Source organism: Balaenoptera acutorostrata, chromosome 20 (assembly GCF_949987535.1).
Source record: "Balaenoptera acutorostrata chromosome 20, mBalAcu1.1, whole genome shotgun sequence".
Lineage (NCBI taxonomy): Eukaryota > Metazoa > Chordata > Mammalia > Artiodactyla > Balaenopteridae > Balaenoptera > Balaenoptera acutorostrata.
Window position 1 is genome coordinate 26,763,315 of NC_080083.1, and position 24,124 is coordinate 26,787,438.

General features: G+C 51.3%; 1 protein-coding gene across 4 annotated transcripts in view; it reads left to right on the forward strand.

Moving 5' to 3' along the window:
* The window catches only part of CUEDC1 (CUE domain containing 1), a 77,045-nt gene that overhangs the window by 10,921 nt on the left and 42,000 nt on the right, over positions 1-24,124 (forward strand). The window contains exon 1 of one of the 4 annotated variants that reach the window (XM_057536529.1): positions 14,460-14,533. The exons of the other annotated variants lie outside the window; for them this stretch is intronic. The gene's annotated coding sequence lies outside the window, so the exon portion shown is untranslated. Of the gene's footprint in view, positions 1-14,459; positions 14,534-24,124 lie in introns of those variants that run through there. 4 annotated transcript variants of the gene reach the window in all.

Sequence of the window (24,124 nt, forward strand, 5' to 3'; positions counted from 1 at the left end):
CCAGGTGTGAGTAGTCCCTGTCTGCCCCGCCTCACCCAGAAGCCACCCTGTTTGTCTCTGAGTTTGCGAGGAAGCTGGGGGGCACATCCTTTTCCGAGCCACTCTTTGTGACCTTTCTGTGGACTGTCATTTGGATTGTGAGCCGAGGCTGGAGTCCCCAGAGGAATTCGAAGTCCACCTGGGAGGGAGGGATTGCAAGAAAACTCCCTCAGATCAGCCCCCTGGAAGCCCAGTTTAGGAATGGTAATAGGGCAGCTGTGTTTTCAGACACCCTCTGGCTTCATGGCGAACTTTCCCCAGAGCGGTTGCTTTTCTCCGCCAGGCCCCGCTGCCCCCATTTTGCCTCGTTTTCCTTCTTGCCCCAGCCATCAGCAGTAGCTACTGTTAACAGCTCCCATGTGTAAGAGGACTCACTCGTTTCAAGCATTTCACTTCAGTCATTTAATTTAGTCCTGTACCAAACTATGAGCCAGGGATTATTGTCTTTTTAGATGTGGGAACCAAGGCTGAGGGCTACGGGGTAAAGTGACATGCCTAAGTAATACAGCCACTTACTGAGTGGGATGTGGTTTTTTTTTAAACTTTATAGTAAAAATTTTCAAATATACTCCAAACTTAGGCTAGTACAGTACATTCCCACCGACCCATCACCAAACTTCTTCGCTCTGTGTGGAGAAGCCCCTGCTCCAGTGCTTTTGGGGCCATGGCACAGAGCAGACACCTTTGTGTGAATTAGAAGAAGGGACCCTTTCTCCAGGGTATGCAGCTTGGTAAGCAGAGCATAGGCTGGATTCCAGCCCCATTTGCCCCTTTGGATGGGCACCTTGTGCAGTGAACAGCCCGCACAACTGTATGTGGTGGCCCTACCTGCCTCACTGCTCTCCTCATCTAGCTTTTGGCAGAAAGAGACAGAGTGATGATTTCTCTGGTTGGCCCTCCACTACATGGGGTCAGGGGAAAAAAGCTCAGCTGTTGGGGACTTTGGGGGCTAAAATAAATTAAGCAGGGGTGTAATTCCCAGAGGAGTTAACTCTTGCTGCAGAGGAGGGTGAGGGCAGATGAGCTGTGTCTTTTGCTGCTGTTTTCTACCAGCCACCTGCTCTCTTGATGACTCCTCCTTGATGCCTTCTCCCCTCTGTTCTGTGCCCAGGGCAAGGGAGGCACTTGTGTGTGGCCGCATGGCTGGCAGGAGGGGAGCTGGTAGAGCCCAGGGCATGAAAACCTGGTGCGAACTCAGTCTTGGCTGCTACCCTCCTGGAGTCGCTGGGACAAGCTGTCTTTGCCTCCTGGAAGCTTACCTTTTCTTGGGGCTCAGTTTAGCCAGTGGCTGGGTGGGAGGTCCTGCTTTCACACCTGTAGGACTGCTCCTTTTAGTCCCAAGGTAGGGCCTGTGGGTCACCAGATAGGGAGCATCTTGAGGAGAGGGATTGGGTCTTTTTCACTACTGTGCTCTTGGCTGTATGTACGTGTTACAGCATCTAGACTTGGTGTTCTAGAAATATTTGTTGAACAAATGAATGTTAGACAGACAAATACAGCATCCTGCAGACCAGAGAAATGTGCTGAAGGGCCCCGGTTGAATGATTCGTGTGTTTCAGCCAGGAGAGAAGCTAGATTGTGCTACAGTAATAATCAAACCCTGACATCCCAGTGGCTTGACACCATCTAGGGTTCATTTGTGCTCATGGAAAGTCTGACGTGGGTTAGACAGCCCTCCCCCACCTATAGCCACACCATCTGGAATATGGGGCCATCACAGTTCCCCAGCCCCTGGCTTATAACTGCCTTAGCAAAGAACTGACACCTGTTACTTCTGTGTGTATTTAATTTGGCCAGAACTAGTCACATGGCTCCAACCTAACTGCAAAGGAGGCTGGGAAATGTAGAGGGGCAAAAGGTTGTCTTCATCGTTTCAAAGGAGAGGATTTTGTATTTCTTGTCTCTGGCTTTAATCCACTGGAGTGCCTCCAGCCTAATCACTTATCCTCAGTTATCTTTTTTTTTTTTTTTTTTTTAACACTAACAAGAAGGGAGCACCTGCCACTTTCTTTAATCCAAGGAAGGAGGCAAGAGATGACACTGAAGGAGAGTCACATCGCAGGGATTTTAACCTCTCCTTTACTACATTTTGGTCATGTGATATTCATTTAGTCACTCCACCTTTGTGAGCCTCTTTCCTCATCTGCAAAAGGAGGATAATTATCCACCCATCTGTTAGTTCAGACTCTACTGATTGCAAGTAACAGAAACCAGCTTGAGCTATTTGAAGCCACAGGGGAATGGAGGAATCAAGGGCAGGAAATACGGCTGGCCTCCCAAGTGCCTGGAACTGCAGGATGCCGCTGCGTCTGTGGATGTGTGCCAGATGTCATGGGTCCTCGGCCCCCAAATATACCCATCCTCCTTCCAGTAACCATCAGACTGAATTGTATCTCAGAACCTTGATTCAAATTCCTGAGGAAAGAATCTGATTGTTCCTTTGTGTCAGCTGTCTCCTGCTGGTCCAAGCAGTGAAGATCAGGAACACATGGTCATTGGTACCACCTGGCTTGGGGGCTTTCCCCTGTGAATGGGGTTGGGGGCAGTCCTCAGAAAGGTGCTGGTGCTTACCTAGTTCAAGGGTTGTCGAGTTGATTGGATAATGTCTGTAAGAGAGCTTTGAGAACTATAAAGTGCTGAATAAATATGAGCTGGCGGGGTGGTGTGGGATTTCTCGTTAGGAATCTTGGAGATCGCACTGCCCTGAAGGGGGATGGGAGAGATTATAATGCGGTGGGAGAGGATTTAAGTTTTGGTGGAGGCAGGGGAGCTGTTTATTGGAAGGTCACGGAGCAGAGACTGGAGGGAATGGACAGGACTAGCATGGGGCATTGCCAGGGGTCAAGCTACGTTTATAGGCCATTAGACCGTAACACTGTAAAAGAGGGAGTACTTTGAGTGTGCTTTCACCTGTGTAAATACGGATGCCTCGGTAGTTGAAACTGTGATTGTGGAAAGGATGTTAGCCCAGATTATGGCATTTCAGTCCTCGTCCGACACTGCCCCAGTGGGCTGTGTGACGATGAGCAAGGCTCTTCACCTCTTTGGGCTGAGTTAGTTCTGCTCCTTGAGGATGCTGTGTGCCGCATATGCATAGGCCATGTAATGTGGGGATTCCGGCTTGGAGTCTGGAATGAGACAGCTGGGTGTGAATCCGCCTTCTTCACTTGCTAGCTATATGACCTGGGGACATTTCCTAACCTCCTCCAGTCTGTTTCCTCACTTGTGAAATGAGGATATGCATAGTACCTACCTCATTAGGTTATTGTGAGGGTTATATGAAATGAAAGCTCAGTAAAATATTAGCTAATATGATTAACGAAAGCCAAAGCTGGCTGATGCCAGGGACCTGTGGCCGTGTGGTAACACTGTGTGCTCCAGGCCTCTTGAGTCAGAGTGAACAAGAGGACTGTGGGGAGGGAGGGTGGGAAGCTGGAGGGGGCTGGGCATCGCCCACTAGAGGCAGTCTAGGGGGCTGATGCTCAGGGCTTTCTAGTAATTCAGTTCCTCCCTGGAGGCCTGCGCCCTCCTCCCGACCTGCAGCCGCTTCCCAGCCCTGGCGCTGGGTGGGCGGTTGGCTGGATTCTGGAAGTTCAGTGACCCCTTCCCTGCAGTCCTGGGAGGCCCTGGGTCTCAAACCAGATCCAGGTTTGGGATTAAAGTGCTTCCCGTGGTGAAACTGCAGATCCTGGAGAGTTAAAAAATAAATGAAGGGCTTCCCTGGTGGCGCAGTGTTTGAGAATCTGCCTGCCAATGCAGGGGACACGGGTTCGAGCCCTGGTCTGGGAAGATCCCACATGCCGTGGAGCAACTAGGCCCGTGAGCCACAATTACTGAGCCTGCGCTCTGGAGCCTGTGCTCCACAACAAGAGAGGCCCGCGCACCGCGATGAAGAGTGGCCCCCACTTGCCGCAACTAGAGAAAGCCCTCGCACAGAAACGAAGACCCAACACAGCCATAAATAAATAAATAAATAAATAAATAAAATTAAAAAAAAAAAAATAAATAAATGAAGAAACCCTTTCGACCACAGAGCAATTTGAGGGCTGAATTATTCAGAGGCCCTGCTCCCTCTGGCTTCTCGGAGCGGGGGCGGGGGGTGGTGGTGGGAGGGACCGGGAGGAACGTGGGTCTGGCGAGGCTGGAGCTGCCCGGCTGCCGCCGTCAGGCCCGGGGTCCCTGCGGCCCAAGGCTTCAGGCCGAGTCCGAGCCCGAGCCGGCCCCTCCCGACCTCCCCGGCCGCTGGGCCCCGGGCACGGCGAGAATGAATGACAGAAAGAGGTCGTGCGGGTCCCTGTCCCCGTGAGCGGACGGCCGGGTGGGGAGGCAGGGCCCGGAGGGAGGCGCCGCCGGCCTGCTCCCGGGGGAGCCTTAATCCCCTTTCGTCCCCTTTAGGAGGATGTTTTCTGATTTGAGGAAAATCGGCGCTTCCAGCAGCTGCGGGGTGCAGGAGAGGGGTGTCGGGGGCCCCGGGTAGGGGGTCAGGACGGGTGTCCCGGCGCTGCGCCGGCTCCGGGCTGCCAGGAGGACCGTGGCCATGGCAACCCCGGCCGGGCTGCGGTCAACACGGGCTTTCAAAGGGGGCCTTGTTCCCTGTGGGAGCCCTTCAGTTCCAGCCAGCGGGCTTTTCAGACCCGGGGAGGAAAGGGGGGCAGCGGGGAGGGGGTGGCCTGTTGGTGAGGAAGTGTCACTCCGGGTCCCCCCCTCCCCCGCCCTGGGCTTGTTTCCTGGAGGCCCCAGTTTCCACAGCTCCTGCTTCTGGAGAATGAAAAGAAACGTAAGCATGAGGAATGTGTTCAGTCTCCAGGCAACAGGGTGTGTGTGTCTGTGTGTAATTGAGGGGAGGGAAGGAAGCTTGGAAAAAAAAAAAATCACTATCCTTGTGGCCTCCTAGAATGGAAGGCCTCGGTGTCCTAGACCAGTGGTCCCCAACCTTTTTGGCACCAGGGACCGGTTTCGTGGAAGGCAGTTTTTCCACAGACGGTTGGGGGGGTTGGGGGATGGTTCAGGCGGTCGTGCGAGCGATGGGGAGCCGCAGATGAAGCTCCGTCGTCTCGCCCGCCGCTCACCTCCTGCTGTGCCGCCTGGTGCCGAACAGGCCGCGGATGGCTACCGATCCGCGGCCCAGGGGTTGCGGACCCCTGCCCTAGACGGATTTTAGCAAGCTAGCCAGGGCCACCTGAAGCAGATCTTTAAGACTCACTCATCCTTTGGGCAATGAATAGCAAATGAGAAAATATCAGAGAAAATACTAAGTCATTCATTAAGCGTAATGTAACCAAATGGCAATTTATATTCTTATGTATTAGCCAGTGAATTTTAGTGAGAAAGCTGATCTTGGGAGCTTGAATAGCCTTTGCTGTCTTTGGGGGAGCTTGGTGGCTGGATTTCCCTCCCTTCATTTTGTCTTTAACTCAAGTATAAAAATTGGGAAGAATGGCATGTCTGCTCTCTAAGCACCTATATCACTTTTAAGGTATTCTCTATACATTTGTTAATGAATGTGTGAATGATGAATGCATTTCCACTTAGGGCGGCTAGGGGTTAATAGCCAGATCTTCTCCCTTGACACTCCATCCCTCTTTGGCCTTGTCCGAAGAGGTGGCCAGCAGGGGCAGCCTCAGGTGTGGGGAGATGGGGAGGCAGGACATGAACTTGACTACATAAGTTAACTGTTAACACTGGCCAGGCCTCTGTCAATCAGCTCTCCAGATCCCCCTGGGGATCCTTGAGCGAGGTGTGGGGAAAGATCCTAACCTTTCCAGCTCAGAAAGTAGCTGATTCTGGGCCTGCATTTATTTTCAAGTCACCGTCAGCCTGAGGAAAACAGTGTTCAATCAGGTAGACTGGAGTTCCTACTGCTGCTGCTGCCGCCATTCTGGTCAAGAAAAGTGGGGGATCAATAAACTTGAGTGTACATAGGTGGGCGTCTTGGCCATTTAGCAAATGGTCCTCACACCCACAGGAGAGCATGAAGGGGGGCTCATTCAGAGGTTGGACACTGAGGCCAAAATCAGGTGGCTGCGTTCTCATCGGCCCCCATCTCCTCTGTCCCCTCCTGCTTTTGAGGTTTGGAGGTTGTAGATTCTTCTTGTCGTCTACTATTGCATCTGGGGGAGATGGTGCCATTTGAAGTGGGGGTGGAGGGGGCTCAAGAACTTTCCAGACTCTTCTGATTAGCATAAAATAGACACTGCATGGAGCATTGTCTGGAGCTTTGTGGGGAGAGGGGAAGAAAAGATGTAGTTCATGCTTCTGGAGAGAGTCAGTCTAATGGATGAGTCAGCCAGCACATTAAAGCAACATTAGGGCCTGTAGAGTGACAGACGTTCTTGTTTACGTATAGAATCTTAGACCAGAATCAGAATGTGTGTGGGGTGGGGCCCAGGCATGGGTGAGTTTTAGAAGCTCCCCAGGTGTTTCTCATGCACAGCCAGGGTTTCCGGCCATTCCTCCAGTACAGTGTTCGCAAATGGGGATGATTTTGTCCCCTGGGAGACATTGGCAGTGTCTGGGGACGTTTTTGGCTATCACAATTAGGGGTGGTAGTACTACTGACATTGGTGAGAGCATCTTGTACGGAAATAGCACATGGCAGGGTTTGGAGGTAGGAGAATGTTGTTTGCTTTCGCAAAAAAGAAGGAGCCTCGTGGTTTCATGAGAGTCAGCTGAGATCCGGAGTTGGTTTTTCAGCCTGATTTTCCCCAGAGTTGGGTCTGTGTCTTGTCCAGACACTTTTGGTTCGGATGTCAAGCCCCTCTGACTGTGTTTGCTGTGTGTGTCAGTAGCCCTCAGGCCTTTCTGCGCTCTGTTGTGAGTCAAGTCAAGGAGCCCCTGTCAGGTACCATCGGCCTCAAGTGCCCAGCCCCACCCTCGGACTGACTTTCCCTAAGTCCATGCATATGTGAAAGCTACTGTGCAGAAGCTCGCCTTCCCTCTGGCTCCAGGAAGACGCAGTGCCCCTTGCCTTAGTTAATGGCTTGGCTTCATGGCCCCTTCGGTCATTTATTGCCTACTTCTTAGAGAAGAGTGAGGAAGTGTCCCTCGTCTTTCGCGTCCATAATGGTACCTGACACGTGGCAGTTGCCCCGTAAATATTTTTGAATGAAAGAGTGAATCCCTGAATGAGTGGGAGATCTGAGCCTTTTACCGTGAATTGCCCCTTTAATAAGTACATAGTCCTTCAGTCCTTGGGCCATAAGTTGAATTAGGAGAGAGAGATTGGTAATAAGGAGGAAAGTCTCTACGGTCAAGAACTTCCAGGGAATAGGACAGGTAACCTGAAGGAAGTGGGAACCATTTCGCCTTGGAGTTCCCCTGCTTGTGGCCCTTTCTGGCCACGGGAGTGGCCACTGAGGAGCCATTTCTGCCCTCCTGGGATGACCCAAACACGCGTGTGTGGTAATCCTCCCAGGGCATCAGTGTCCGAGATCCAGCTACAGGGTGGCATGAGCAGAGCTGAGGCAGGAAGCACAGTTTAATCAGAATACCTCCTCTTCTCGGGTCTGGTTATAGGTAGCAAATGCTTCAGAGCCGCTCTTCTCTGCCCTTAAGGCCTTGTTTCTGCAACTCCGGAAAAAAGGGCCCCTGGTGTCCCAGGCTCAGGTTGGGGTGGGAAAGGTGTGTTGCTAGGGCTGCCTGTGATGGGAACCCGGTCCCATGCAGGGCCTTCTGCCCCCTCACAGCCAGTCCCGGGGGGAGGGCCTGTTCTTGGGCCCTTTGCTGGGCTCTGGCTGGCTTTGTCCGGTGGAGTTGCTGGAACCAGCCTTATCTGTCCCTGTGTGATGTGCAGTTAGAAACTTGCTCCTCGAAGTCGGGTCCCCAGACCAGCAGCACCCACGGCACCTGGTTAGAAATGGAGAGTCTTGGGCCCCACCTTGGGCTGCCCAAGTCAGTCTGCATTTTAACAAGACGCCCAGGTGGTTTGTGGGCACGTAAAAGCCTGAGGAGTGCCTTGCTAGAAGACTGCTCGCTGAGGGGGGCAACTGAGGGGGTGGCCTCATTTGGGTGGCATAGATGCCCGTCTTTGCAGAGCGCTTTAGGACAGTGCTTCTCAAACTCTGAGATGAAGGACAGGTGGTTTATTTCATTCTTTTGGGGATGGATATGTGGCCCGATGAGCATGACCCTCTGCACAAGTCTTAACTGGTCTATATGCTTTCCCTGTTCAAAGAGGCAAGTATGCCGTCGCATGCTTGAATGTGGTAGCAATATCAAATTGCTAGAAACGTCTCTAAATCCTTACTCTCTTTTCCTGTGCTTATCTTGCCAAGGACCCACGACTAACAGTTTCTGAATGGTCTGCAGACCTGCTTTAAGTGGCCCTGGTCTAGGGCCCCATCTTTGGCTCAGATAGACTTGGGTTTGAATCCTGGTTCTGTCACTTAACTTGCTGTGTGTTCTTGGGCAACTGTTTAGCCTCTCTGAGTCTTAATTTTGTCATCTGTAAGTCGGAGATAATAATGCCTCTGCCTCATAGGGTTGGAGTTAGGGTTAAATGAGGCAAGCGTGGGTGAAGCACAGAATGCGAGCTTGATAACACTGGCTGTCAGCTGTGGGCAGCAGCAGCATTGTTACTGTTTGCTGTCTTGGAGCATCTGAAAATGAGGACAGTGGCTCCACTTAAGGAATACCATTGCTTTTAGATAGACAACTGTCTTTAAAAGTGTAGCAAATTAGTTTGGAACAGAGACTTTCTTCCCCCTGTGAATTTCTGATAGTTTGGGGCTGCTGGTAATGTATTTTCCTCTATGTGAATCCAAGCAAAACCAAGGATCAGAATTGGGACAATGTTGGAACTTGTTTTGCAGCAGTGGAAAGAAGTAATAAGCAGTGGGTAGGAAATCCCTTTCACCCGCAGGGCCGGACTGTTAACTCTTCCCTCTCCTCGCCCACAGTGTATCTCTTGGATACCCTCTCCCAAGCAGGCCGGGTGGATTTTCAGTGCTAAGTTGCCTAATTCTAAACTGCCAGTGCATCGTCTCTTTGTGGAGAAATTCAGCTTCCCTCTTGGATGTTTCATCAGAACAGGGAGGTGAAGTGAAAAAGTAGAGGACTCAAGTTAGAAGATCTGTGTTCTGGAGTCAACTTAGCAAGCATTGATTGGGGTATCACCTCACTGGCCCATGTTTGTTAACCTCTTTTTGGGTTCCAGACCCCTCTGATAATCTAAAGAGAACTTTGCCACCCTCCTTCACCCTGAAGAGTGTATGCACACCCAAACACATTAAATTGTGCATTTGATGTCGTTGGGGGGAGATCCCTGGACCTCATTGAAACCTCAAGGACCCTTGGCTAAGAAGCTCCACAAGGCTTGTTACTAGTGTACTAGAATATCCAAGTGGCAGGTTTTGGAGTCAGAGTGCGGGGGTCTGAATCGTTCCTCTGCTGCTTGCTGGCTTGTTGAACTTGGGTAAATTAATTATCTCCTCTAAGCCTCAGTTTCCCCATCTCTAAAGTCGGGACAAGGATAATACTTACCTCATAGGGTAGTTGTGAAATTAGATGAGGTAATATTTGTTAAATGCCTGTGTTGCATTATTACTGTTTAGCTTACAGAATGCCCCATTGCCCTCTGGAGGAATCCCACCTTGGTAGCAAGAACTTGTGCTGTGCTTATTTGAGAGCAAACAGTATTTGGACTGAGACCATGAGGCTTTCCTTTGGATGGGTGGGGAGTGGCCCCCTGACATACCTCTGGGAAATTTGGAAAGTTGGGCAGCTTTGGAGCAAGGCTCCTAGAAGCCCTCGCGGCCCAGCTGCTCCCATTCAGTAATTTCCATGTGCCATTGTTGGTTTTGGCTCCAGGCTGGAGATCCCTGCCTCTGGAGCTTCCCTGAAACTAGACGCCTGACCCAGAGCAGCAAGGAGGAGGGGAAGGAAGAACAGAGAAGCAGACTTTTTTTTCTCTCCTTAATTAACTCTGGCTCTTTTGCTCCCTGGGCTTTTGGGCTCTCGCAGCCCCAGCAATTAGTGGGAGTGTTAACTGGGGTCAGGGCAGAGGCCGGCCTTCAGGGAACTCCCGGGGACAGTACTGGGGAGAAGGAAGTGCCTCTCAGGCAGGAATGAGGGCTTTGCCTCTGGCTGCCTGGGCCACTGCCCCCTTTTAGCTGAGCCACCCCCAGTTCCAGCCCCAAGTTCGAGCTCAGCTGTCCCGGGAGAATAGCGAGGCGCTAAAGGATTCCAAACCTCGGCCCCCACCTACCGGGCCTTAATTACATCAACGCACAAAGCCGGGGTGGCTGCTCAGCCTGTCCTGGTGAACAATCGCATCCTGTTCTCACGGCCTGTTTTCCCCCAGCTGCGCCTCTCTTTCATCTCGGCCTCTTTCCCAGGGACGCGGGGCTCGTTCCCAGGAGGCCAGAATCTGGGTTCTAACCTTCTTACTTCTTCCCTAGTCTCGCTGGTTTTGTTTACTCCTTTCTCCCTTTCCCTTTCCCCTCCTATGTTCCTGAGGCAGCCCCATCCAGTCCTGTTTTAGGGTGTGTGGGTGAAGGGTGTGAAAAAAAATGCATGTGTCTGTTTTTGCTTCTAATTTGCATGTTGTCATGAGAGAGAAGCAAAATGCCCCCACTTTATAATGACGCCCCACTAGTCATAATGACACCTTCCATTTGTTTAGAATTTGATAGTCTTAGAAATACCATCGCATGTGTTTCTTGTGGATCCGTTTTGATGCAGTAGCGAGGATGGGTACCGCTTACACCTAATTTAGGGGAGTGAAGCGGCTTGGCACCAGCCCCATGGCTAGGAAGCCACAGAACAGGGACAAAACCCGGGTCTGGACCCGGGCCCTTCCTACCCCCTTGGCTTCCTGAGTGTGGGCCTTTTCAGTCCACCCCAGGGTCTCAGCAGAAACGCCTTGGGCAGGAGGACGTCCAAGGCCGCCCCCACCCCCCACCCCCCCCCCCCCCGTCAGTGATGGTGAACTTGAGCTCCTTGCTGGATGAGCTGTGAGCTGCGAGTGAGGGGCCCCTGAGAACTGGCATTTCTGGTCTCTCCACTTGACTCTGCCCCTTCCCCAGCTTCAAGGGACAAGGACATCAATTTTTTCCTATTTTACTGTTGCTATTCCAGATACTTAGGTCTTTAAAAGCTCCAGAGGGCTTCCCTGGTGGCGCAGTGGTTAAGAATCCTCCTGCCAACGCAGGGGACATGGGTTCGAGCCCTGGTCCGGGAAGATCCCACATGCCACGGAGCAGCTAAGCCCGTGCGCCACAACTACTGAGCCCGCGTGCCACAACTACTGAAGCCTGAGCGCCTAGAGCCCGTGCTCTGCAGCAGGAGAAGCCACCGCAATGAGAAGCCCGCGCACTGCAATGAAGAGTAACCCCTGCTCGCTGCAACTAGAGAAAGCCCGCGAGCAGCAACGAAGACCCAACGCAGCCAAAAGTTAAAAAAAAAAAATCTCCAGAGAAGGAGCTTCTCTAGTCCTGTCCACATTCCAGTGTCTCCTGGCCCTGGCCCAGGCAACTGACCCTGTGATTGGGACGTCTCAGTAAGCAGGACGTGTGGAAGCCGCTTTCTGGACCTGGGCTTCCCTGCCCAGTTGGGTGACAGGCCTGCAGCCCAGTCATGAGGCAGCAAAGCACAGGCGGCTGGGTGACTGTCGGGCCCCTGGGAGGATCTTTGCTTGCAGAACCCGGCCTGGTTCAGGCGGCACAGCCCCTGTAATTAGTGTTGTTTTGGCGACAGCTGGTGCCGTTCCTTCACTTTAAACCTCTTCCCTCCTTCACATTTGCACAGGGCTTAGGGACCTGCCATTCCCCCTCCCGCCGGCATTCCCAGGAGGCTCCTGAGCCCCGTATGGTGAAGCTCGGCTCTCTTCTGTCCTTGTGCTGGTGGGGCTTTGCAGCACAGGCAGGAATCCTCGTCGGCCGGGAGTCTCGAGGGACCCTGGAGCCTGCAGTGGCAGCTGTCTGCTGCCCCCAGCCTGGGGCAGAGCACCTGACTGCACTCTTTCAGTAGGCGCCTTTCACCAGAGTCCTTTAGAGCGCTTTAAGGGTTAAGGGGTTTTTTGTTATGTTCCCTGGAGAATTCCAGCCCCTTGGGAAGGGTCCCCCACTGGCCCAGGTCTGAGCACCATAGCCCCGTGGCCTTGGACTGCAGACGTGCCTGTTCCGTCTCATTGCTGTGAGCTGCCTCGCCTGGGCTATGCCGTCTCCGCAAGTCTTCATCCTGACTCCTCAGACACACGGACTTTAGTCAGAATGTGCTCCTCTTGTAAATCAACTGTCCTTCAATTAAAAACAAACAAAAAAAAGAATGTGCTCCTTTGGCCCCTGTGTAGTTTACATTCTACATTACATTCCAGAAAAACTGGAAAATGCTTAATTTCCAACAAAAATGATCATTCTGATCATTTAAATAGTGCCACCAATAACATTTGATTGTATTTCCCTCTGTTCTTTATTTTAATATGCATAGATTCTTAAAAAAATTAGTTGTAATCTTACTGATTACATACTTCTGTATGTAGCTTTTTCATGTAACACTGTAGAATGAGCATTCTTAATGAAATGGTGTGGTTTTAAAACATTTTCAGTGGCTACACTGTTGCTTCCTTGTGCATTCCCTGTTGTTCCCCCCACCTCCAGCTTGTCTTTACTTTAAGCCTCAGGACTTCACGGATGGGGCACAGGTTCAGGTTGGCCCTCAGGACCCATGGGCGCATAAGTTGAGTATCATTTCCAGCCTTGGGCCTGGCATGGTGGCCCAGGTGCCGGGAACATGCAGCTGTGGCTCAGCTCTGTCTCCTTCCTTGAGCTGTTGGGTTTTTGGACCCTAGCTGTATCCCACAGCCGGGCCTTCCCCTGAAGGCTCCTGTACTCACCCTGGAGTCGTCAGGTGCATTTCACCCTCCCCTCGAGGGCCTGGGGACCGCAGGGGTCTGGGCTTAGCCACCTGAACGTCAGGACAGACACTAACCTTTTCTCCCAGTATCTCTTAACTACACTTCTGATGAAGATAATGATTAATAACAATGCTAACAAGCATCAGCCTTTGTTCTTGGAGACCCAAAGCCACTTGCAGTTCTGTTGATTTATACCCTTTTCCCTTTCTTGTGAAAGGGTAAGTTGAGGCATCGAGAGATTTAAGAGTTTTGAGCATGGCTTCCGATCCTGACTCTGTCCTCTGTAAGTTCTGTTACTTATCCACTGAGCCTCAGTCTCCACATCTGTACAATGAAAGCAGTGATGCCTGACTTGCAAAGTTGACGTGAGGATCAAATTAGCGTATTTCTGTAAACTTCTCTGGCACATAATAGGTGCCCAGTCAGTGGTGTGTTGTTGATGTTGTTTAGGGTCACAAAATGCACCACCCTCCAAGCTGGAGGGACTTGCCCGTCCAGCCCCTTCCCAGCTCATGTTTCCCTGGAGTCCCTTCAACTGTGCACTTACCTAGCCAGCTCCAGGCAGGAAGCTTTCCTGCTTGGCTGATCAGAGGAGGCAGGCTGACCAGAGGTGCAGTTGTTTTCAGCTCCTTCTGGATGGGACATGGTGCCAGGTCGGGCCATGCCCTCCTACACCTCGCCAATCTGAGTGAAAGTAACTAGGACCCTTTCCTTCTGGCTTTTGTCTTAGACGGTGTTGAGAAGGCAACTCCACGGGAATGCAGGGTGCGGTGTCGTGATTAACTTGCTAGTGTGCCTTTGTGGCCACGCTTGTCTGCAGGCTCTTGCTAGACCACCCCTCCCCATCTCACCCACCATCGCCAAAAAACAGCAACATGAAGCCAAAGAGAGAGTCATCAGAGGACAAGCTCTGGTTCTGGGTCCTTGTGCCCCAGTCTGAGGGCATATAGTTGGCTGTCTACTTCCAGGAGGCAGTGAGCTCTAGCCTGGCTAGACAGAGCCGGCCTTTGAGACTTCCAGAGAAGAATCTTATAAACTTGCCAGCCATCTGCCCAAGACCTTGAGTTTTGGGTTCCATTCCTCCTGAGGCCATGAACCACAGCACTGGCATCACGTGGGGGCTAGTTGAAAATGCAGAATCTCAGGCCTCATGCTAACCCTACTGAGTCAGAACTTGCATTTTAGCAAGACCCCTAGGAGATTCGTGTGCACGTTAAAGGTTGAGAAGCAAGGATTTAGAGCACAGTTCTCAATCACAGGTGCACATTAGAATCACCTGGAGAGCTGGAAAAAAAATGTTCGGATTCCCTCGGGCCTAATCCACTCCACTGAATCAGAATCACTGGGGATAAGATCTGGGCACGGGTATTTTTATAAAAGGAAAAAACTTTCCTTAGGTGATTCTAATGTGTGACTGGAGTGGAGAACTGATTTAGACAGACCTCTGTCTTTGGGATGGATGGTCCTGAATGAGATGATCATGATGGTAATAGTTGCTATTTACTGAGCTCCTACTCTGCATGAAAGGCTTTATTCTTATCTAGAATCTTCTTTTTAAACCCGAAAGGTGCCGGTTCTCTCACTGTCTTGCATATGAGAAAACTGAGGCTCGGAGAGGTGAAGTTAGGTGCCTAAGGCCATGTAAGTATATTGGGGCTGGAACTGCCTGCCTGGAGGCTTCTTTTGCCATTACTTCACTGTAGCTGAAGCTCATAATGGTTTCGAAGGGCCTGGTTCTCATTGGAAAATCTGACAGGGGATTCTTTTCTGGCTCAGTTTCAATGATACCTTCAGACTGTGTGGTTTTAGGATCATTCAGTTTGAGGAAAAGCACAGCAGCTTTTAGTCTTCAGATCTGTGTGTCTCTCAGAATGAGGGGACAAGTTGCAAAGGAATGATGGAAAAATCTTAAGGAAAAGGAGGTATTTCCAAAGGTCATAGAGAACCCGATCCAGCTCTATTTATTTTAAGCTAGCTTTGTGTGTTTGAGCGAGTGCCTTTATCCGTGTGGACCCAGACTCCTCCCCTCCCCCGAGACAAGCTAGGGGAAGACTTGCTGCTCTTTCCAGTTCTAAGATAAAAGTGGGGAAACTAAGGCCTCGGCCAGAGTGAGCCAAACTGTGGACCCTCAGAGCAGCTGGGAGGCAGCGCCGGGGCCGGGGCCGTGTGTGGGGAGGCATGGAAAGCACATAGAGGGGAGCATCTGTGCCCCAACACAGCATGCCCGAGTCCTGAGCCTGAAGAGAAACCCGGAGAGGAGCAAAGAGAATGGGCAAAATGCTGAGAAACAGCCCTTTCTTTCTGTGTTTTGAACCACGTCCAAACCTAACTTTTAAGTTCGAATAAGGATTTGAAAATCAGCCTGGGGCTCCCACGGACTCTAAATCCAGGTTGCTGTGTGTGTCTTCCTTATAAAGTCATGGACTGTCTGTGTTTGGGGAATGGAATGAGTGAGGGGGAATGTTTCACTGCTTTCTTTCGTCGCTTTTCCTTTCAAGAAACACAGCACCCTGCCCTTCACACGGGCCTCTGGTGCATTTCGCTGTGTGGTTGGTCCCTGCACCCATGCTGTGGGGCTTGGAAGGGTGCGTGGGGTGACCCCCCTTTATAGTGGGGGAAACACAGGCCCACAGATGCCAAGTGAGAGCCCTGCTGTCCCGAGGCAAATTAGGGGCAGAGCCTGGCCTTGAATCCAAGTCTTATGACTACAAGCCCAGCAACCCTTTTCTTCTACCAATGCTTCCCTAGGGACCCCCTTCCTGGCCTTCCGGGGAACTGTCATTCTTTTTTTGAAAAATTGTGTAACCAATAAACAACTCCATTCTTTTTATTAAAAATTTCAAATAATACAAATGGCCTGGGACTTCCCTGGTGGTCCAGAGGCTAAGACTCCATGCTCCCAAGGCAGGGGGCCCGGGTTCGATCCCTGGTCAGGGAACTAGATCCCACATGCTGCGACTAAGAGTCCACATGCCGTAACTAAAGATCCCGCGTGCCGCAACTAAGACCCGGTGCCGCCAAATAAATAAATAAATAAATATTAAAAACGAAAAAAATAAACAAATGGCCCCCCGCTTCCACCACCCCTTCTCCCCATCCCATACCACTCCTCAGAGGTAACCACTGATGAGTGTTTGACGTGAGTCCTCCCAGCCCTTTTTAAAATATGCCTTTTGCATGTGTCACTGATGGATTATTGTAACCCCTAACCACCTTGCTTGCTTTACTTGCCAGCTGTGTGTGTGCACGTGTGGAGAAAGCAAACATTCTATTACCTTCAGCAAGATAAAACCAGGTTGTAAATCAGCTGGACTGGTGGTCTAGACCAGGGGTTCTCCAACAGGGATGTGCATGGGAATCAACCGTAGATGTTGCTAGAATGCAGATTCTGATTCAGTAGGTATGGAGTAGGCCCTGGGATCCTGCATTTCTAATAAGGTCCCAGTTGGTGCAGATGCTGCCAGTCAGAGGCCGCACTTTGAATAGGGAGGGTTTAGAGCAAGGCCTCTGGAACTGAACAGACCCACTGGGCCTTTAATCTCTAGCCGACTGAGCTGGGCAAGTGTGTAAGCTTTCTGTGCTTATAAATCGAGGAATAAGAATGACACCTTACCAATAGGATTGATGTGAAGACAAAATGAACTGGGGCCTGTGAAGCACCTAGTCCAGTGCCTGGCACATAGTAAGTGCTCAGTAAGTATCAGTTATTAGTATCATCTGGAGACAGAGACCATCAAGTTGTCCAAGCCAAACAGAAAACACTTGCTGGTTGGCTACTATTTGGTGCTGTTCGTGCCGTGCACTTCTCCATTATTCATTTAATGTTATCATCATCACATCAGGATTTTTTTTTTTTTTTTTTGGCTGTGTTGGGTCTTCATTGCTGCGCGCGGGCTTTTCTCTAGTTGCGGAGAGCGGGGGCTACTCTTCATTGTGGTGCACGGGCTTCTCATTGAGGTGGCTTCTCTTGTTGCGGAGCACAGGCTCTAGGCGCACGGGCTTCAGTAGTTGTGGCTCGCGGGCTCTAGAGCGCAGGCTCAGTAGTTGTGGCGCACGGGCTTAGTTGCTCTGCAGCATGTGGGATCTTCCCGGGCCAGGGCTCGAACCCATGTCCCCTGCATTGGCAGGTGGATTCTTAACTACTGCGCCACCAGGGAAGCCCCACGTCAGGATTTTTAATATGTCTCATATGGTATTATTCCCATTTGCTTATGGGAAAGCTGAGTCTCAGGGAGTTTGGGTGACTTAACCAGATCCACACAGCTAAGAAGTTGCAGAAATAAACTTACACCCTGGGTCCAGGTCGAATGCTTGTCATGTGCGCTGCAGCTGCCTTCTCTTGAGAACCTATTACTCTCATGGCCCAGTGGGTGGAGTGGAAGCTACAGCCTCTGAGTGTGGCACCAGGGAAGTAAAGACACAGGCTTCAAACTCTTTTTGCTCCCACACCTGCCAAAAGAATTTTGAAAAACTGTATCTCCTTACACATTTAGAAATTCACATAGAAAATTTTTTTCTCATAACTTTAAGCAGAGCGTATTTCCAGGCTTATTTTGTCAAAGCCTAGAACGGCAAACTCAGCCCACACAGTTATGGAAAATGTCTGCCGTAATTCCTAACTGGCAAAGCTGGACCTCGTTGTTAGACCGTCAGCCAAATCATGCTTTGTGTTGGAAAAACTCTGACTCCGTTTTTTGATTCAAATAAATGTGTTAAACAGGTGTCCCTGTGTCAGCTTCCTTCCTTCCTAATTCTAAAATAAACAGATGGGTAGATAAGCTAGAGAAGGTCTTGGTAAAATAAGGCCAGCTCCCTTCTCAATGTCCATCCTCAGGAGACTTCTCCCAGGAATGCTGCATTCTTGAGTTGTCCCTTTGTTTGGTGGCTTTTACCAGGGCAAAGCACCAGGGTAAAGTTGGGGTGGCTGGGGGAATGGGCCTTTCTTCGGGGAAGTGTTGAGGGGGGCCACCTCGAAAGAGAGCTGGTGGGCTCCGATGGTTCCCAGCACATTGTGGAAGGACACCACGGGGAAGTGGAGGTTTTGGAAATTGATTCCCTGAAGGCCAACCATGTCAGGAAGTCCCCGAGTTTCCCAGGTGTACCTTGGTGGGCAGACCATTGAACCAGATGCCTCCTGGAGATGCTGCCTGGGCTTTTGCTCTGTGAATGTCACGTTGCTCAACCCAGAGACTGTGGATCTCTGTGAATCTTTGGAGCTGGGACTGAGCCTGTTCCTCCCATGGGCTCCCTGGTGACAACCCTGGACCTTGCCCCACGTTTCTTCCCCATTCCTCTCTCTCAGCGAGGTAGTGGGGGACTTACACTATACTGATGAATGGCAGAGAGGTAAACTGAGGCCCAGCCCCGGTGAGTGACTTAATGGCCACAGAGTGGTCCACGTACCCCACCAAGAAAGCTGGCTGGCCTTCCCAGCGGAGGTATCACAAGTCAAACAAGCCTTGGGTGTGTCAGGAGAGCTGGTCCTCAGAGTCCATCCCCCGCTTCAGTGCAACTCGCTTGCATTCTCTCCTCCTCGGCATCTCTGTCTGTGAAATGGGCTGATGTGGCAGGCATTTAGCCTAGTGTTCACAGGCTTTGAAGTTGGGCAGACTTGTATCTGAATCCTGGCTTTGCTACTTACTAGCTGCGTGACCTTGGGCAAGTTACTTACCTCTCTGTGCCTGTCTCCACATGGGTAAATGGGAATAAGAATAATGTCTCCCTCATGGGGTGGTTGAGGGGATACAGGAGACAATGGCTAGGTAGCATGCTCAGGAAATATTCTTGCTGTTGCTACGCTTGTTTCTTGTTCGTCGTAGGAATTATGAAAAAGACCCAGTGGAGTGAAGGCCTGGTTGAGACTCTCCAAGGGCAGGGCATCCCTCCCCAGCATGGCAAGCACATGCAAAGAGATGCTTCATAAATGTCACCTGATAAAGGGTGACACCCCTGCCACCTGCTGAGCCTGCTGCTGGCCTCCTGCCTTCCTGCTGCCCCAGGGCACAAGGCTGCCCCTTACTGCTCCCTGCTTTTCCTCGCAGCCTGATGGCTCTGGGGTCCACCCCGTGGGGACCTGTTGGAAACTCTGCTGCCCGCCTCCTGTGCTGTGCCCTTCCTGGGGGACAGGCCACAGGCACTCGGCTCTCTTGCCTTCTGTTTGAAAGCTGCCCTGGCTCGATTTCTCGAGGGCCTCTCCCGGCAAATGTTTTAGAAGCACAGTCTTGTCTCCACCCTTCTATGCCTTCCCCTTAGGAATTTTGTCATCTTTTCTGACAAACTTTCAGCTGGAAGTTACTGCCTTCTCCTCCTCCTCCTCTGGCCCACAGAAGTAAATAATGAAACAAAGCAAAGCTCCAGTCTACCTTGGGCTCTGGCCCTTTCAAGGAATCCCTTTGTCAAGCAAAGAATCCTTTTGTAAAGTGAATAATGATTCACTTTGGACTTCGGTTTGGGTTTTTTTTGTTCGGGGTCTTTCTCAAGAGTGGGGGCCAGGCTAATTTGTAGGCTGGGGGCTGGGGGGATGGGCGCTGCCTCCCTCTCTACCTACTGAAAGGGCTCCCGGTTTGGCTGCTGCTGTTCTGGTTACCTGTAATCCTTCCGATGTCTTCCTGTCAGGGCTCTGGCCCGACAACATGGATCACACTGGCCCAGAACGTGGTGACGGTTTGTGTTTCTCGCTCTGTTTTGTTCCCTTGCTTCGCCCATCGCGTCTCCATGGAAACAGGCGCAGCCTTTATGTTGCCTTTGCTTTGGGCAAATTGATGCCTGCCGACTGGGGATTTTTCTTTGCTCTCCACCCTCTTCCCCTCTTTGGGATCAAAAGGGAAGGTGGGGACCGCACAGGAAGACTTGCAGTGGCCTGGAGCTCCCAGGTTGGGGAAGCCATAGTCAGTCCTCCAGCTGGGGACCCGTGCCTGGGCCCGGCCCGTGTGGTGGAGCCTCGTGCGTGCGTCATGAGGCCATGGGTGGAGCGAGTCCGCCATGGTGTATAGACACTCAGCCCCCTCGGGCCCCAACCCCCACCCCCGTACTCGCAGAGGCAGCTGCTGGCCGCTTGGGGCGGGAGGCTGGTGGGAGAGCTGGCACCTGCTGATCCTCTGGCAGGAACTTTGCACGAGGCCTTTAACCTTTCCAGGCCTTGGTTTCTCCGGGGAGGGTGGAGACGTTTTGAACCTCTTTGATACTGTGACCCCTTTTACCTTAAGGAAGCCCCACATCTGGGTAAACTGCAAAATCATTGTCATATGATTTTCTATGGTAAATAGTAAATTCTGTGTTTGACTCAAACCAGTGAGTTGCCTGGTTTGAAATGAAACTTCAGAATTGGGAGCCTCTCTTTAGACTGGACTGACCATTTTGCATGTGATCCAGGCTCCCAGGTGCCCCCTCCTCCTGCCCAGGGTGTCCTGCATTCCCGGGCTGATCACGGCAGGGAGACTGCTGTTCCAGGCCAAGGCAAAAGTGTTGGCCCGAGTAGCCCAGGGCAACAGCAAATCTGCTCTGTGTCCTCACGGACCTCCCAGCAGCTCAGTAGCGAGTAGGCGAGGATGGCCCAGGCAGGACCGGGCTTCCCGAGCAGTTTTCTGCCTGAGCGGGTTGCCAGCCACACTTCCTGTGGTCATCTTGGGCACTGCTGGCTTGACAAGCTATGTTATCCAACAGGCGAAACAGTAGGCGTTTATCACTCAGTACCACGCTCGTGCCAGCTTTACTCACTGATCAAATACGCCACCTCCACGCTTCATTTCAATATCGGAACTCTCCACCCATCTGCTTGTCAAATTTAGCAAAGGATGTGTTTAACCTCAGATTTGTGTTGTCCAAAAGCCTCCCTTGAGACTGGAGCTGGAGCCAAGATGTCTGAGGGGAACTCCGAGTGTGTCAGGTGATGCTCTCGTGGTGATAGAGGTCAGGCGGTCCAGTCTCCTGCTGCAGAACAGGCACTTGCTGGAGTGATGCACTGTTCGGGGGTCTCTCCTGGGAAGTACTCTTTCTAACACCTCTTTACAGTCAAGAAAGTTTCTTCTGGAGTCTCACCTAAATCCCATTTTATTTGGTCTGTCTTTAAGAAAGAGAACAGAGAGCAAGTAGCCTTAATGCTTTACCCAAAGACCCGTACAGCTCTACTCAGCCTTGGCCAAACACACCTGATTTGGGAGGGTCGCCCTCCCTGCTCTCTCTTGTTCCAGCAGAACAATGCCCGAGTTTCCTGTTGGTAAGACAAGGAGAGTGGCAGCTGCCTCATTGGGTTGGTGTGAAAATTAAATCCCGTGGGGACGCACGTCACCAAGTGCCTGGCGTATGGTCCATTTTCCATCATTCCGGTTAACTCTGAATGCATTTTCTTTCCTGCCTACTTTTATGCCACCCAGGGTCCCTGCTTTTCCTCATAGCCGCTCCTGAACGAAGCCCCCTGGGCTGGTGGGACATTCTCTCACTGGCCCACAGCAAAAAGGCCCTGGATGGCACCATCCCTGTCCCTGTTTCTAAACTGACCTCCGGGAGCTCCCAGTTGGGACTGCCAACTCCCGGGCTCTCCCAGGGGCTGCAGCAGGGTCCCTGGTACCTCACTGAGAGAGGCCTTCACCAATTGGCCCGTGGACAGCAGCCTGAATCTCTGCTTTGTCCGAAGGGTGACCCCCAAGCCACAGGAGCAAGGACTGCAGAGGGAGCTATTTTTTTCCAGGTTTTACTCTTTTTTCTTTTCCCTTTGAACCACAGGTACCATGGCAGAGTGGTTGAGAGCAGCGACTCTGGAGCCAAACTGCCTGGGTTCTCACCCAGCTCTGCCACCGTGGCCACCCTTCCCTCCCTGTGTCTCAGGCTTCTCTGTGGCACATAGGCAGCGCTAAAGAAAATATTTGCTATAATTTCCCTAGAATTTTGAAAAGTGTGCCGTTGTTTGATTTAAAATTTCCTCCCCTCCCTTTCTCCTGATCAGCATAAATATACAGGCAGACCTCAGAGATGTTGTAGGTTCGGTTCCAGACCGCCACAATAAAGTGAATATCGCAGCAAAGTGAGTCACACACGTTTTTTGGTTTCCTAGTGCATATAAAAATTATGTTTACACTATACTGTGGTCTATTAAGTCTGTAATAGCATTATGTCTTAAAAAAAAACAATGTACATGCCCTAATTAAAAAATACTTCGCTGAGAAAAAAATGCTAACCATCATCTGAGCCTTCAGCCAGTCACAGTAGTAACATCAAAGATCACTGATCACAGATCACCATCTCAAATATAATAATAATGAAAAAGTTTGAAATATGGTGAGAATTACCAAAATGTGACACCGAGACACAAACTGAGCAAGTGCTGTTGGAAAAATGGCACCAATAGACTTGCTCGTTGCAGGGTTGCCACAAACCTTCAATTTGTAAAAAACTCAGCATCTGTGAAGTGCAATAACGTGAATGGCAATGAAACGAGGTCTGCCTGTACATATTGCTTACCTGCTTTATGCTGGGCACTGAACTAGGCGTTGGGGACAGAGAGCTGAATGAGACCAAAAAATGCCTGCTCTGTCAGGGCCACCAACTGGCACATTGGTAACTTTGATATCATGTGACTAGTGCTGCCATTTTGATGGTGCAGCAAGAATCTAACAGGCCCAGGCCATGTGGGGGAGAGCCAAGGAGTGCATCTGGGAAGGCTTCCTGGAGGAGGAGGTCTGTGTTCTGAATCCTAAAATTGCAGTTGGTCAGGGTGAGGCTGTTAGGGCCGAGGCGTTAAGAGCGCAGGACTAGGGAAAAGTGCTGGGATGGTATGGTGGCTAGAGGAAGGAGCAGCCCAGGACTCGGCCACACGTGGCTGAAGCAGCAGGTCCCTAGAGGATTGGTCAATCTGTGCGAAAAGGAGGTTATCTCCTCTCCAGGATCAGATTTCTGGAGTGGGGAACAGAAAGGAAGGGCACCTCAATATTGACATTCCTTCTCGCCTCCAGCTTGTCTCTGAGCTCCCTTGATGTTTTCCCTGCAGCCACTGTCCCTCCCTCCCCCTCTCTGAGATAATGATTTGCCACTCACCTCTGAGATAGTGTATCTATCCCAGATACACTGGGAGGGGCCCAGAATACCCCTGAGCCTCTTTGACTTGCTTGGGGTTTGGGGGACAAGGATTGTGTGCACCTCAGGAGATTCTGGTTCAGTAGAGGGTCCTGGACCTTTCCCTTTCAGAAGCTCCCTGAGATCCTGCTGCACCCCTCCACCTGAGAATCCTGGCTTCAGGGATGCCCGAGTACCTTTAGGGTTTCCACACTGAGGCGCTGATGGATCTTCCCTGCCCCATCTCCTTGCACTTACTCTTACTTTTGCGAAGTGGCATTGTTGTTGTTTGTTTTTAATCTCTCCTTTTATTCTTCCGACAGTGATCTCTATCATCTTGTTTTTTGGCTTTACTACTTTTTAAAAGGTATTATTAGATAGTGAAACTGGGGCACAAGAAAGTAAACGTTGTCCAAGGTCATGGAGAAGCCAGAACCTGCCTTACAGAGTCCACGGTGTCTTCAGCCTGCTGAATGTCTTGCTGGGCAGAGGGCCTAAGGGTCCCGAGCCCTGGGTGTTTGAAGAAGCGGGGTAGGGGGTCTGCTCCTCAGACACCGTAGTGTTTTCTTGCCTCCCTCTGCTGGGTTCCAGGCTGGCACAATCACGACCATTGTTCCCAGTTGCTCTGCCCGCCTGCCTGGACATCTGTTCTCCTAACAATATCTACCCATAAATCCTGTCCCCGACTCCAGGGTGGCTTCGCTGGGGGACAACGAAGCCTGTGACCGGCAGCCAAGCTTTTCCCATGGCTGCACGAGGGCACGTCCACACCTGTGTGTGCTTACTGGCGGCACCAACACCTGCCTCTCAGGCCAAGGTTGTGTGTGCGCAGCGGTCTCCGGGGCTGCAGTTGGAAGGGCTCCTCACAGAGCCCTTTCTGCTGTAACCCACGCTATTGTAAATCTTGTTCTTTATGAAAAGAGATTTTTATCTTGTGTATCCTGGCATACAGTAGGTCCTCCCTAAGTGTTTTTTGCCTTCCAGTGAATGAATGAGTGAATAATTAGAAGCCCATGTGTAAATGTCACTGGGGTGTCTGTGAATGAAACAGACCCAGTTTGCCTGGTACATGCAGAACACTCCCTGGGTGGCATGGGGGCGCTGAAGAAGCATCCCTCCCTGAGTCTGCCCTGAGGAGCTGGCCTGATAGAGGGAGACAGCAACCGATGAGGTGCCACCTTGCCC